We start from the raw sequence: 16688 nt of genomic DNA on the forward strand, positions 1-16688 counted from the left end.
CATGATCTCGGCTCACTGCAACCTCTGCCTCCTGGGTTCAAGCAATTCTCCTGCCTCAGCCTCCCGAGTAGCTGGGACTACAGGCATGCACCACCTCACCCAGCTAGTTTTGTGTTTTTAGTAGAGATGGGGTTTCTCCATGTTGGTCAGGCTGGTCTTGAACTCCCAGCCTCAGGTGATCTGCCCGCCTCGGCCTCCCAAAGTGCTGGGATTACAGGCATGAGCCACTACATCTGGCCTCTGATCTATTTTAATAAAATACCTCTTCAATATCTGGACCTTTCTGTCGTAAGTAATTTTCAAAAGGAAATTTATAAATAATCAGCTATGAAATTATTAACAACTATATTTATTCTTCAACATTCTGTTTAAATCCTTGTTTGGATATAGTCAAGAAAATGCATAATGAAAACTGAGCATTTTTATGGAAGCAGAATGAGGTATAATTCCTATAACATATAGCAAATATATACTATTTGTTTCATTTCAATGGAAAATGTCTTGCTTAAAGAAAATACTGTTAATCTTTTTTAAAATAATGAAAGTGCTTATAAACTAAGAAAAGACAAAAGATATTAACTTAAAAGCTATTATACTAAACAGTAATATCTGTTAAACATCATAGTATTAAAATCAGTTTCCATAGCTGCCAACCACTTCGATCCCAACATTTTAGCTAAGAAGAGAACATAAAGGAAAGAAACATATGTGTCAGGTAAATAACAAATGAATGCAAGAGCAAGTTTATCAAAATATTTTCTAATACATAAAATATAGTTGAAAACATTTGCTCAATTCTTCAAATGGACTCCCTTGTCAAAAATGTTGCTCATCACCACTCTTGCATCTTTGAAATTTTCTTAGAAATTTTTGGTGTTATTAATGCAACAAAGTTCAAGACAAAATAGATAAGTCATTTATAAAATGAATGAAAGCACTTGGTAATTTCAGGCAGTTCAAGGAAAATGTCATTTGTTAATTCATTTATTTATCAAAGAAATCCCATATGAATGTCGTGGGCACTGTGCTAAGGAGATACATAGAAGAGTAAGATATACTGCAGGGTATGATGATGTTCTGCACACAAATAATTTGTACACCACCAAATGAAAGTTGTATCAGTGAAAATCACAGAAAGTGCTTAAGAAATGTGAATTTCAAAAATATGTGAGTTTCTGTTGAGAGACATAAGCACACCGAATTAATTTGATTATCAAAGTCGAATACTTTATTCTTTTATGTTATTAAGCAAATCTACTTTTATAATTGCCCCATAAATAGGAATCAGACAATAAAACTGATAAACAGACTACATATAAATGGACAACTGAGAAAAGAAGATAGACGTGGTGAGGAACCAGTCTTCTTGAATCCCAGGTAAGAGGCAACATTCTAAAAACTGGAGGGACCCTTTAGTACCCCTACATGGCTTTGTGAAAGAGCTTGACCCTGAGTTGGTGTTCATAAAAACTGAGATAATTCTGTGAGATCTGGAACTGCTGTATAACTTTTTAGCTATTTCCTGTGAAGGTTTTCAGTGAGCTTCATTTGTAATATAAATATTTCAAAAGGGCAGTTTAGTAAAACAAGAAATAGCCCAACTCTGTATTGTTTCAACATTCAATGAGAATAACTTATATTCAAAAGTTAGAGGAATTTAGGCGTAGAGAAAGCTACTCTCACACATTTAAAATGCACAAAACAGCAGAGGAAGTAGAAGGAAATTTAAGAGCTGAGATCTGACACAACGAAGTTGTGTTTCATCACAAGGAAGGCATAGAGTCTGAACTGGATTTTTTCAGTTGTTGAAACACTAGACAAGGAGAGACTCGGTATCTTTAAATCTGTGAAAGTAGATTGTTTCAAGAAATGCTATATTTTAAGACCATTTTAATCAAACCTGTTTAACTGCCGGAAATATTTTCACTTGTATTAATATATTTAGAGATATTAAGATTCAAATCTGAGCTGCATCCTTTCTTACTTGGATATTTGCTCTTAATTAAAATGCTTTGTATCCTTTAATCCTTTCTATCCTTTAGTTTTTTGCTACATACGAAACTTCAAATCATGTCGAATTAGTGAGAATGTAAACTGTCTTTTATAATGGCTTTATTTTCGTACTATTAAAATCTTATTAAAATGTGGAAATGTTAAAATATTAAGTGTCTGTAAAATGTGATGCTAATATTAATTTTGGAAGGTTTAATGTTTTGAAATGGGTATTAATTGCTCTAAAGATTAAACTGTTATTCTTTGATGTTTCTGGAATGGATTCATCCCTTGAGCTATGCCAGTATACACCTTTATTTCCCAGAAATTTTGCATTTAGGGACATGAGACTTTAATTTACATAATTGACTATTTTTCTTTTTTTAGCCATTAAATTTAAAATATGTCCTATCATCCTAATAAAATTTCTGTGGTTTCACAGAAATATTAAAGATGCTTATTTAGAGAACAAATTTAATTCAAAACATTTCTTATAATGTACTTATGATGTGCTCGACAATGACTTAAGAGTACCCCAGAAAATAAAGCACTCTCAAAAATTGACAGTATCAATAACAGGATAATATACATGAAATAGATAATTACCCAAAATGTATAACTTGAAAGAAGGGTAGGATATTGATTGGAGAAGATGATATTCCAAAACAGAAGATTCAGCATGAGTTCTATGAAAAAAGTTTCAGCCTGTACAACAAAGTGAGACCTTGCCACTACAAAAAATAAAACAATTAGCCAGCTTTGGTTACACATGGCTGTGTTTCCAGCTGCTCTGGAGGCTGAGGCAAGAGGATCACTTGAGCCCAGGAGGTTGAGGCTGCAGTGAGCCATGTTCATGCCACTGCACATTGTCCTGGGCAACACAGTGAGACACAGTCTCAAAATAAATAAATAAATAAAAGAAAAGAATAAAGAAAAAAAGAAAAAAAAGAAAAAAGTTTCTTTCTGGGATAGGGATAAGTGAGTCAACGTGTTAGGTAGGTAATTTAGCATCAAGTTTTGGGGGGCCATAGTGGAAGCAAACAGAGGAAAGAAGTTGATTAAAAGGAAAAAAAGGCCTTATGATGGTCATGGAAAATTTTGACTGAAATGGGGCCACTGAATTAGGTGAATTTCAGAGTGAAGTTTCAAGAGAACATTAAGAATTGAAGTCACATTATTGAAGTCTAAGAAGAAAAACAGTTATGACAAATGGTGGCAGCAGGAATAGCCCACTCATCTGAGGAAAAGGAAAATTAGGGTCAAAGAAAGTTGCAGAGTAAGTACCTGTGTGTGTGTTCAGGATGGATAATACATTCTCTAAAATGTGATCAAATGAAAATCAAATATCCAACATGAATATGTGGAATATACTGTTTCTCAAATATAGTGAATGAACACAATTATATAACTAAAAGCATTAGATAACCTTAGTATTCATTGTATCATGAATCCCTTTTGTGTGTAAGCAGCCTTACTTTCTGAGGATGTAATCCTGATAGTAGATTTAGATTTGTTTTCTGGCACTAGGTAATTTCCAAGAACAACAATGTGCCCTTTATATTAGCAACACTAAACAGTGTTGGGACAATTTGGTATAATTACCACTCTATAAACCAATTAAGTCTATGTTAGCACCTTCCTCCCCAGCTTCTACGGGACTGAGGTGCATGAAAGCTAACTATTCCTATTCCTGGAATGTAGAGTATCTGTTTTGTAGTAGATGTTTGTTATTTTCCCTCTGTTCAGGACTTTACAATTTAGGAAATCCTCCTTTCTGACATGGAAGTTTCTCTCTCGATCCTACCCACCCAACACAAAAGTTATCCTCTGATTCAGCCTTGCCAATCAGATTCTTCACACCCCTAATCATAGTGATGGATGACTGGTTCAGCATAGTTAGACATGTGACCAAGCCATGTGTATTAGGCCATTCTCACCCTGCTATAAAGAAATACCTGAGACTGGGTAACTTATAAAGAAAAGACATTTAATTGGCTAATGGTTTGGCAGGCTATACAGGAAGCATAGTGACATTTGCTTCTGGGAAGGCCTCAGGAAGCTTACAATCATGGCAGATGAAGAGGGAGCAGACACTTCACATGGCCAAAGCAGGAGCAAGAGAGGGAGGGCGGAGGTGCCACATGCTTTTAAATGACCAGATCTCGAGAGAACTCACTCACTATCCTGAGGACTGTATAAAGAGTATGGTGTTAAACCATTCATGAGAAATCCACCCCCATGATCCAGTTATATCCCACCAGGCCCCACCTCCAACACTAGGGATTATAATCCAACATGAGATTTGAGTGGGGACAAAGATCCAAACCATATCACCAGGATAATCAGAGTATTTCCAGAGCTTACACTAAAGATAGCTACAGAAAAGATGTATATTTCTATTTTCTCTGAGATTGCTAGTCTGAAAGGACAAATAAACCCAGAACTGCCAATTATATTTGCAATCATATCAGAGAAACATTCTTGAGAATGAAGCCAGCTCAGAAAAAGCAAAGCTAAGAGATAAGGAGGGATATAGCCCTAATTAAATTCTTTTAAATTCCTGGATCCAGCCATGGCTAAATTTTTCAGTTATATGAGCCAGTACATTCCTTTTCTTTTCATCAGCCAGCTGTCATTTGCTGCATAAAAGGTGCAGCTTAACACAATTAAGGAGAGTAATTGGTCATAAGCTAAGAAAAAAAAGTATGAACAAAGAATTGTTCTCTTCTCTGAATACCTAGAACACTTTACTCTTCATTTCTACAAGAAATGCATAACTCACTCTATCATGAGTTGTGGCCCTATGGGTACTTATTTTTATCTCTGGTACTAGAATGTGAGCTTTTTGAGGGCAAAGATAATTTCTGGGTGTACTCTGACATTCTACGATGTGGCAGACACTGTAAACTGGCTAGCCCCAGTCATTCTAAGCACTTTCCTTTTGGTCACCTACCACTATGGAGAGGAACAAAAGTCAGCTATTCACATTTCTGGTCTTTCTGCAGTTAGGAGTGATGACATCGCCCAGTTTTGCTCATTGAGATATAATGGAAATCTGCTGGGAGAAATGTTTTGTTTTCCGATAAAACAAAGGATGTATTTCTGGCAATGCCTCTTTTCTCTTCAGGCCTAGAATATAAATGTAAAAAGATGATGTCCTGAGCATATAATCATTAGAATCGGAGGACTTGGGTGATTTTATTTTCTACAGTTTACTAAGTATATGACCTTATGTGAGTCAATAATTCTCTATGAATTTGTTTCCTTTTATTACATGTGGGAGTAAATAACATTCCATAAGTACTTCATGGATTGGTGGAAGGATCAAGTTGGAAAATGCATGTAAATATAGTCTTATAAATTACAGGGTGCTAAACAAATTAGATAGTTTGTTGGTTTTTAACTGACTCTTAACTGCCTTATGCAGAGTTATACCGATATCATGTCCTTATAATGTTAGCAACAAAGGCCTTTTAAGAGAATATTAATTATTTATTATATTAGTCCATTTTCATGCTGCTGATAAAAACATACCCAAGACTGGGCAATTTACAAAAGAAAGAAGTTTGTTGGACCTACAGTTCCACATGGCTGGGGAGGCCTCACAATCATGGTGGAAGGCAAGGAGGAGCAAGTCACATCTTACATGGATGGCAGCAAAGAGAGCTTGTGCAGGGCAACTCCCATTTTTAAAACCATCAGATCTTGTGAGACCCATTCACTATCACAAGAACAGCACAGGAAAGATTCGCACCCATAATTCAACCATCTCCCACCAGGTCTATCCCATAACACGTGGAAATTATGGGAACTACAAAATGAAATTTGAGTGGGGACATAGTGCCAAACCATATCATTTTTCCCCGGCCCCTCCCAAATATCATATCTCACATTTCAAAACCAATCATTCCTTCCCAACAGTCTCCCAAAATCTCAACTCATTTCAGTATTAACTCAAAAGTCCACAGTGCAAAGTCCCATTCAAGGCAAGGCAAGTCTCTTCTGCCTATGAGCCTGTAAAATCATAAGCAAGTTAGTTACTTCCTAGATACAATGGGGGTACAGGCATTGAGTAAATACAGCCATTCAAAATGGGAAAAATTGGCCAAAACAAAGGGGCTACAGGCCTCATGCAAGTCTGAAATCCAGTGGGGCAGTCAAATCTTAAAGCTCCAACATGATCTCCTTTGACTCCACGTCTCACTTCCAGGTCACACTGATGTAAGATGTGGTTTCCCATGGAACCCATGGGTTCTTGGGCCACTCTGCTCCTGTGGCTTTGCAGGGTACTGCCTCTCTCCTGGCTGCTTTCACAGGCTGACATTGAGTGTCTGCAGCTTCTCCAGGCCCATGTTGCAAGTTGTAGGTGGAGCTACCATTCTGCGGTATGGAGGATGGTGGCCCTCTTCTCACAGCCCCACAAGGCAGTGCCCCAGTGGGGACTCTGTATGGGGTCTCCAACCACACATTTCCCTTCTGCACTGCCCTAGCAGAGGTTCTGCATGAGCACCCTCCCCCTGCAGCAAACTTCTTCCTGATCATCCAGGTGTTTCCATACATCCTCTGAAATCTAGGAGGAGGTTCCCAAACCTCAATTCTTGACTTCCGTACACCCGCAAGCTCAGCAGCATATGGCAACTGCCAAAGTTTGGGGCCTCCACCCTCTGAAGCAACAGCCCAAGCTATATTTTAGCCCCTTTTAGCCATGGCTGGAGCAGCCAGAACACAGGGTACAAAGTTGCTAGGCTGCACAGAGCAGGGGGTCCCTGGCCTGGCCCATGAAACCATCTTTTCCTCCTAGGGCTCCTAGCCTAGGATGGGTTGGGCTGCTGGGAAGACCTCTGACATGCCCTGGAGACATTTTCCCCATTGTCTTGGTGATTAACATTAGGCTCCTTGTTACTTTTGCAAATTTCTGCAGCTGCCTTGAATTTCTCCTCAGAAAACGGGATTTTCTTTTCTACTGCATTATCAGGCTGCAATTTTTCCAAACCTTTTTGCTCTGCTTCCCTTATAAAACTGAATGCCTTTAACAGCACCCAAGTCACATCTTGCATGCTTTGCTGCTTAGAAATTTCTCCCACCAGATACCTTAAATCATCTTTCTCAAGTTCAAAGTTCCACAAATCTCTAGGGCAGGGGCAAAATGCCACGAATCTCTTTGCTAAACCACAACAAGAGTCACTTTAGCTCCAGTTCCTAACAAGTTCCTCGTCTCCATCTGAGACCATGTCAGCCTGGACCTTATTGTTCATTCACTATTAACATTTTTGTTAAAGCCATTCAATGAGTCTCTAGGAAGTCCTAAACTTTCCCATATTTTCCTATCTTCTTCTGAGCCCTCCAAACTGTTAACAACCTCTGCCTGTTACCCAGTTCCAAAGTCACTTCCACAGTTTTGGTTATCTTTTCAGCAACACCCACTCTACTGGTACCAGTTTTCTATATTAGTCCATTTTCATACTGGTGAGAGGCAAGGAGGAGCAAGTCATATCTTATGTGGATTGCAGCAGGCAAAGAGAGCTTGTGCGGGGCAGCTCCCATTTTTAAAACCATCAAATCTTGTGAGACCCATTCACTATCATGAGAACAGCACAGGAAACACCCACCTCCATTATTCAATCATCTCTCACTGGCTCCTTCCCACAACCTGTGGGAATTATGGGAGCTACAAGATGAGAGTTGGGTGGGGACACAGAGCCAAACCATATCACTTATTTTGTATAAATAAACTTCATTCTAAGGTAACATTCTATTTAAGCAAAGTATAGCTTTCACTATATGAAAATCTTACACTATTTTGTTTGAAAAATCACATACTTTTACAGTGATCTGTTTATATTCACCTGCTATAATGACAAAGGAACAAAAGGAATGTCTGCAAGTGTTTTATTTGTGATGTAATGAAACTCCAGATTCAGTGCAGTTATTCCAACAATGCACAAATGCTGACATTTAAAAGTTAAGTGCTGAATGATTATAAACCTCGTGCTATTTTGATACCGTTACTTGAAAAGTAATACGAAAGGGTCCTTGAATATCTATAGAATGATACCAGAAAATCCAATATTTGTGTAAAATGTTATAGGATCAGCTGTTTAAACAGTAGCCTGATTAAATATCAATACATGTTTTGAAAGCATTGTAAATTTTACTCTATTATTATCTCAGAACGTAATTTTCAACTGGTAAACAGATTTTTTCAGAAAGCAACCAAATTATAGTGTACTGTGTCCTTGTCCCAAAATCTATGGTGTTCTACCAAAACATACTATGGAGAATAGCAAACCCTTATCCTGCCTTGTCTTATGCACCAAAGATCTTAAAGGTCACTTATATGGTTTTAAAATAACTTCATTCCAATCAGGCAGAAGAATTTGTCTTTTCTTACCTTTACTCTTTACAAAACTTAAGTTCTCTCCATTAAGCATTGTCAAAAACAAACCACATATTAATATGACAAAATAAAAACTCTGAAAAAACATCTTATAGATGAAAACTTTTCTTCCTCTTGTCTAAACATTTTCTTTATTTACCATAAACTTATCTTGATTTCTTACAAGGTTGTTATAAATGAAATTTTTTTTTAAAAAACTTTGGCCTCGTGAATTATTATTTAAAAAGAAGACATCCTTAAATTATAGTTCTTTTAGGTTTAGGACATGGTATTATTTTCTTCTTTATTTAATTTGAAACTTTTTGACTTAGACAAAATAGTAATTCAAATATGTATAATTATAAGATCTTCCATTGTAAAACTTGTATCTTACACATCTTTTGTAACATCCTTATAATACTAAAATACTAGTCTGACAACTAGTAGTGAGTCGGTAATTATTTGACACATATATCAACATGAATCAGAAACTACTAATACATCTTATATGAAAATGACCATTATAAAAGTGAAAACTTGCAACAGAAATATTCTTTCTCTTTTTTATAATTTTTCTATTTGATTTTCACTTCGCTTCTGAGAGATATCATATTATGAGTATCTATTAGTAGTATAAACTCTGAAATTTTATTCAGTCAACTCTGGTTGATATAAATAGATAAGTAAATGTATAAATGGACTTTCAGAGCAGTGATAAGGGATTGAGGATGAATTTTTTTTCATTATTGATACTAAACTGAAAATCAATAGTGTTTTTTGCCCAGAGAGAAACAAAATTAAATCAATTTCAAGACTAAATTGGTATTTATCTTTTTTCAGTTCTGAAGAACTGATTTTATTTTTATTCATAAGAGAAATTTATTTTCTTATAATAAATTGTTTTCCAATTTGCACCCACCAGCCCCCTGACCTTCAATCATCCTAATAATACTAGAAGATACAAAATGTAAACCAGACTTATTTTTATACTAGTTAGCTTTGATATATACATAGTGTTAGAATCCTAGGAGAGATATTATGAGTATTCATATTTTAATGTAACATGTAAATATTTTATAAAGATATATTTAAAAATTGATTTAGTGTTTCTATACCATTTTGATATGTTCTTCTGCAAAAAAACAGCAAAAAAAAGAAAAATGAAAAAAATTAGTGTACTCACCAGACTGCCAAGAATTCTCCTTATGAATCTATGCAATGCTTCTAATTTCTAATGGATTGCTTTTGTAACTTTTGGAGTATTGCCATTGAGTTTTCCCTTAATTTATTGTCAGATGGCTTCTAGTGGGTTTATCTCAGTGGTTTGCTGAACTCCCCCCAGGAACCTGCTCTGAAGTCACCTGAGCCTTAGCCAGCAGAGGACTCTTTTGATCCATGTCCTTAGGCTGTTGAGCTCAGCTCAGGGAATTGCTCCATCCAGACCACCACAGCTCTTCCAGGTAAGGCCATTCTACTGCCAAAGAGTTGCTGGACCTCTCCCAGCACATTGGCAAACTCTGACTCCTGGACTGGTCCCAATGAACTGGCAGAGTATAATCAGTTGGCTGCTGCTGGTGGAAATGTGGCCCACACTACTCAAAAGATGACACCTTCTTCTTATGAGGCAATTTGGTGATGCAGGGAAAATAATGTAGTCATGGTTATAATAAAATAGTGCTTAGCCTGGGGAAAGCAATGGCTCACTACAAATCTTAACAAAACCACAAACAAATTTACAAATTAGAGCTGAATTACAGATACTACATTACATTTTTTCTTTCCTATTCATTTTTTTTCTAGGGAATTTGTCTCTAATTTTAGTCCACCATTCTATCACCAAAACACATCTTATCATTTTAGATTTTTTTTTTTGGAGAATATGGAGTTACAATTGAAGTGAACACTTTTTACTAGTATCCTTTCTACATTTCCACAGATTTATTAATTACTAAAATAGAATCTCCACAATTTTATTTTAGTTTGATTAAAATAATTTTAAACAAGCCTTTAGTAAGCATGAGTTGGGCATTTTCTAAAAGTCCTGGGCTGGAACAATTCACTATTCCCTGGAGTTTCCTAGTAAGTTATCTGAACAGATCCTGAGACAATTTAATTAAACAGAATACTTAATAGGTCAAATAACTAAATCCTCTTTATGTTCATTTTCAGACGCAAGAATGCTGATACTACCCAACAACTCTATCTTCTCTAGATCCCTCTGTTTTTTTACTTGAAAACTAGTGATAAAAATACTATGATAAATATAAAAGAAATCCAACAACCTATTACCACTACCTATAATTTGAAGATTTATCTTTGATATCAATCCATATTACTTTGGGGTTTCAAACCCATAAATAGACCCAATAATATGTACTATTGGTATTTAAGTTTTAACTTTTTATTTTTACAGTATTTCAGACTTATAGAAAAGTTCTGAGAATAACATAGAGAATTCTCATAGACCCCTTACCCAGATTTCCCAAATATTAGCTTCACATTTTCTTCACAATTCTCTTTCTGTCTCTCTAAAATATATGCACGTTATTTCCTTTTAACATTTTCAAAGTAAATTGCAGATGGATCCCTTTACCCATAAATAGTTCTATTTGTTTTTCTTAAGAGCAAGGTCAGTCATCAATTGGCAGACTTTATAGTAATAATTATTGTGACAAAAATCACAAATGGATGGTAAATTAGTAGGCAAAAGTATGATGAGAAATGGGATATATGCATATAAGACCATAGAGTCTCAAAATATCTATCTCTCCAATAAAGATTTTGCCTCTATGCAAAGAGCAGCCTGGCTTCTGTCCCTGAATTCTGGAAGTTAACCTCTAAATTCTTGGAATGTTCTGTGCAATAGGCATTTCCTTGTTATTGATGGAGAACTTTGCACCATACCACCTCTGATTGCTCATGCTATCCATGTAACTCATGGTGAGCTCCTAGTTTTTGCTAAGCAGATGACTCATGGTGGGGGCTACTACCTAGAAGCCCAACCATGTGATTAGAGGGAGAAAGGGAAGAGGCCGGAGATTGGGTTAAACCATATGAGCGATGATTCTATCAGTTGAGCTTACATCATAAAACCCTGGGAAAAATTCTGCACCATGAAGGAGCTTCCCTGTTTGGCAATATTCTTCTATTTATTTATTTATTTTTATTTTTATTTTTTATTTTTTTCTTTGAGACGGAGTCTAGCTGTGTCGCCCAGGCTGGAGTGCAGTGGTATGATCTCAGCTCACTGCTGCAAGCTCCGCCTCCTGGGTTCACGCCATTCTCCTGCCTCAGCCTCCCCATTAGCTGGGACTACAGGTGCCTGCCACCACCCCCAGCTAATTTTATTTATTTATTTATTTATTTATTTATTTTTATTTTTAGTAGAGACGGGGTTTCACCATGTTAGCCAGGATGGTCTCAATCTCCTGACCTCATGATCTGCCCGCCTTGGCCTCCCAAAGTGCTGGGATTACAGGCGTGAGTCACTACGCCCGGCCGCAATATTCTTTAACTATTGTCACACTTCCATGCTGGAAGAATCATGTGTCCTTGCAGACGATGAAAAGTTTCTGTTTGGAATCTTCCCAGGCTTCGCACTGATTCACTACTCTTGACTGGTTCTAATTTGTATCCTTTCCTTATAATAAGCTGTAAATATAATATATTTCAGTGAGATCTGTGAGTCTTTCTAGCAAATTATTGAACACAAAGGTGGTCTTGGGAACCCCTGAGTTTGTAGCCTGCCAGTCTGAAGTGAGGGTAGTTTAAGAGATTGCCTAAATTGTGCTTGATATCTAAAGTGAGAACACTCTTGTGGAGACTGTTTCTTAGAGTTTGCAGTTTGAGAAACTCATCGCATTTAGTGTCATAAGTCTTCGGCAGACTTGGCAGTTTGAAGAACTGTGTCTTTAACCTTGAGTTTGGCTTAACTCTGGATAGAAATAAGGATTTTTTTTCACTGGAGAAAGCTGACAGACACCACCTTCACCAAGTGACCAAAAGTAGTATCTCCTATGATGACTAACATTGATCATGTACCTCCTCATATGGTGTACTAGAGATGGCACAACATCTCTTCTGCATTATTCTCACCAAAAATGCTTGAACTTTAATTTAACCATGAGAAAACATCTGATGACCCCAAGTTAAGGAGTAGTCTACAAAATAACTGGCCAGGACTATTCATCAACATGAGGAACTGGAGGAGACTTCACATCTGCAGACACAACTAAGTGCACGTGGGATCTTGGGTTGTATTTTGGACCAGAAAAGGGATTTAAATAGGAACATTGATAAAATTTGATTAAGGTCTGTAAATTAGTTAATAGTTGTATCTATGTTAATTTTCTCATTTAGAAAATAATATATTTAGGTAAGATGCTATCATTATGTAAAAGTGGGCGAAGGACTTGTAGGAATTCCATTATTTCTTTCTACTCATTTGTTTTCTGGCTCCTAATTCTCCACGCTTTGTAACCTTGAGTATGTTATTTAATTTCTCTGATTCTCAGTTTTTTCAACTGGAAAATGGGAAATTTAATACCTATTTTGTAGTTTTCAAAAACTGTGATAAAATGCAGTAATATATTTGAAGCACCTATCAGAGTCCTGGAACAAACTAGGGCCTCCACAAATGTGCTTTTTCCTTTCAGTTCCCAAAGTCAAAGCCACATCATGTGAGGGCCAGTCTCATGCATCTGCAGAGTAGACTGTAACTCACATGACATGATTTGCCATCTCCTCAAACGTATCAGCCTCCAAATCCCCAGGAATTCCCTTCTACGACTCATCCCTTCATGCTTATGCATTCCACATCCCACCATGTTCTATTAAGACATACATGCATTACCTGAGTAAAGGGCCAACACAATTCATTATCATTTTATGGTTTATGTAATGATCAGATTATCTGGGCATGGGATTTGGTGAAGAGTTTGAAGAGGGCAGGCCTGGAAAGAACCTCTATTGATGACTTGATCAGACAGGTGATCCTTCTAGTCCCTGAGGACCTGGAAGACAGAAAGATCCTCAAAACCAAGTTAGATGTGCAGAAAGAAGGATGAGAAAGAAGCAAGATTAGATTCTGAAGAGTTTTTACATTTGTCTGGACTAACTTGAGCGTGACCCAAGATTTTGTGTACTTTCCTTTTTTCTTTCCTAAAAGTAAAAATTGCTGTCCTTTTCAGTGAACACTTCTGCTTCCTCCTAAGTGCTCTAAGCTAGATATGAAGGTGAGGCCTAGAGTAGAATGCGACTAAGGAAAAACACTAGGGAATTATGAGAAAGCACCATCTACCCTGGTCCAAACATTAGGCTACAGGGTGTATGATGTGTTGACTCTCATAGAATCTACTGTTCATAATTGCACTCTGTCATTAACTTTTTTGTTTTGCCAGCCGTAAGCCTTTTCTGCACAATTATTTTTATAATTCTAGAACCTAGAGCAGTGAATGACACTTAAGTTAGGTGGATGTGATGGTTAATTTTATGGGCCATTGGGTGCCCAGATACTTGGTCAGGCATTATTCTGGATATTTCTTTGTGGGTGTTTTTAGGTGTTATTAACATTTGAATCAGTTACCTGCATAAAACAGATTGTCCTCCCTATTGTTGGTGGGCCTTGTCCAATCAGTTGATAGCCTGAATAGAACAAAAAGGTTGACTGACTCCTCCAAGTAGGAGACAGCTCTTCCTGCCTGACTACCTTCAAACTGGGACACTAGCTTTTTCTTGCCTTCAGATTTAAACTGAAACACTGCCTCTTCCTGGGTCTTGAACCTGCCAGCCTTCAGCCTGTAACTACACCATTGGCTCTTCTGGGTCTCTAGCTTGTCAACTCACCCTGTAGGTCTTAGGACTTGTCAGCCTCCATAATTGAGTAAGACAATCTTTATGATAAATCTCTTTAAATACACACACATACAGAGACACACACACACACACACACTCATGCCTTCTGTTTTGTTTCACACACACACACAGTCATCCTATTTGTTTTGCTTCTCTGGAGAACTCTAATACAGTGGTCAATGATTTTTTGTTGTTGTTTTTGAATCAATGAATGAAAAAGTAAATCAAGCAAGGTAAAATCACCTCATCAACAAATGGTCTGAGGTAAAATGGCCAGTGGATGGTAGAAGTGGGATTTGAAGCTAGGAAGTCTGAGGCCAAAACTTAACTATTCAGCCACTGAAATAAAGGACTTAAAAAAAGTGGAACCTATGGTCTTATCTCACCAGGATCTTAAAATACAGGACATAAAAATACTAGAAATCCAATTTTGAAACTTCATAAAAGGGGGTGAAAATACACTGTCAACTAATTAAGTGTATTTTCCGGACCAGGAAGGAGCCTTTCCTGATTGCCTGTTAGTGTGCAGGTGCTTCATATTTATCCCCTAGCCCTCCCCATACTCCTTCCTGCACTCCACTAGAGAGTCAGGCACTTTCAGCGGCACGTAGGGTGCTCAGGAGCTGTCCTCCTCAGGGCCCGCATAACACTTTATTACAGGAAGTCCTTTCTAATTCATAATCTATGTCTAGTGGATTGAAACCCCTTGAGGGCAGGCACCATTTGTGTTTGTAGCTCTAGTGCCTAGTGGAGTGAAATTAACTTGCAAAATGAATAAATTAACTAGATATTACACCTACCTTTACCACTGAGGAATAGTTAAAAGTAGAAAAATAAACAGAAAGGCTATGTTTTGTTCAAGTGACATGGTGAGTACCCCAGGGAATGAACAACAATCATGGGCCTGTTTGCATCTGCATCTTGTGATCTTCAGGTGAACTTAAACAAGATGAAAACAATGTGGTGAGGTGGAGTAGAAGCCTGTGTCAGGGCTGAAAGAAGTAGATGGTGTAAAGTCATGAAAGTTCCTTATTCTAACTGAAAAAAAATAAAAACAGGCTTTTTGGGGGGTTTGTTTTTGTTTTTGTTTTAACCTCAGGGACATGAAAAGTAAGAAATGGAAACAAGCGAGCCCTATGGAGAGTTTGGATTAATGTGCAGTAGTTGCATCACGATATTTGTGTCCAGTCACAGTTGGCATTCAAGATTCTGTCGACTTTTACTGTTGAAGGCTTCCTTTAAGGGAAGCAAACACAAATAAAAAGGCTGCCTCTCCACCCCACCCCACCCCATAGCAAAGCTAAGTAAGATCACTGTCCAACCCAGGATATCCAAATTCATGGTCAAAATTCCAAAAGGTAATGTGGTGAGTTTCATGCATAAATTTGCTCTTGGTGATTGGCGTGGAGCCTCCTTTTCCATGTCGGATTAACTAGAGGCTCACCCTGGTCCTCCTGGGCCCTCATACTTCCCCACAGTGCTCATCCAGTGCTTCTGGAGCAGCAGGGAAGCTTTGCCACAGGATCCAGCATCTCAGGGCACAGTATCTTGCACGGCTGACTTGATCTCACTTTCTTCCTCGGAGCAGCTGTGTGGCAATTCAGAGGTGAAGAGGCACATAATTGGACAGTGGAATTGAGTCCTGTGTGATACAGAGCTAAAAAAGAAATTCCTTCAGTATGAACAGCAGTGTGGAAAGAACCCAACAAACAAAACCCTGTATGTACAGCAAATGAAGCCAAAGGGAGGCTTGAGAACAGTGGAGTTCTGCTTGGATGTGACGAGACCACCAGCCAGAAAGCTCAGAGGCATTACTCATGATGCAAGGCTGCTGTCAAGTAATGATTTAACTTAAAAATGCCATCTATTCTTTTCCCTACCTGCTTACTCAGTACATTGCAAATTAACATGAAAAGTGACTTCAGCACAAATTTTTTAATTTGTTTTTGTCAGGGTAAGTAGTTTTTCATTTCTACAGAAAATTTCAGTAAAAGAAAAATATCTTCTGAATTCTGACTCTCCGGAGTGATCATGTATATTGCCTAAGTTCACAGATAAATTCCTGACCTTCTACCTAGTTCATTTGTGCTGCATCAAAAACAATACTTATTGCACCTTAAGTCAGCCAAACACAAACAGAAGTCTGGCACACTGAATAGCCATGTGTTTAAAATCCCTGGATAATGGGAGAGCAGACTGTATTTGTTAAGCCATATTTATAGAATTTACCTTACACATCAAATGATAATTGTTATAAGTGTTCTGTGGGCAAAGCATTGTGCTAGGCACTGTGGAATATATGAGATAGAATTTCACAATATCTGACTCAATATTTTTTCTGATTTATTAATCAAATTTCATTTGTTGTTTAAGAAGCCTTATTAATTTAAAGCAAAATTAATCACAAATTTACAAAATTGATCATACTCTATCTTGTCCAAAAATGAAAAATACTAATATTCCAGTA

Source organism: Pongo pygmaeus, chromosome 11 (assembly GCF_028885625.2).
Source record: "Pongo pygmaeus isolate AG05252 chromosome 11, NHGRI_mPonPyg2-v2.0_pri, whole genome shotgun sequence".
Taxonomy (NCBI): Eukaryota; Metazoa; Chordata; class Mammalia; order Primates; family Hominidae; genus Pongo; species Pongo pygmaeus.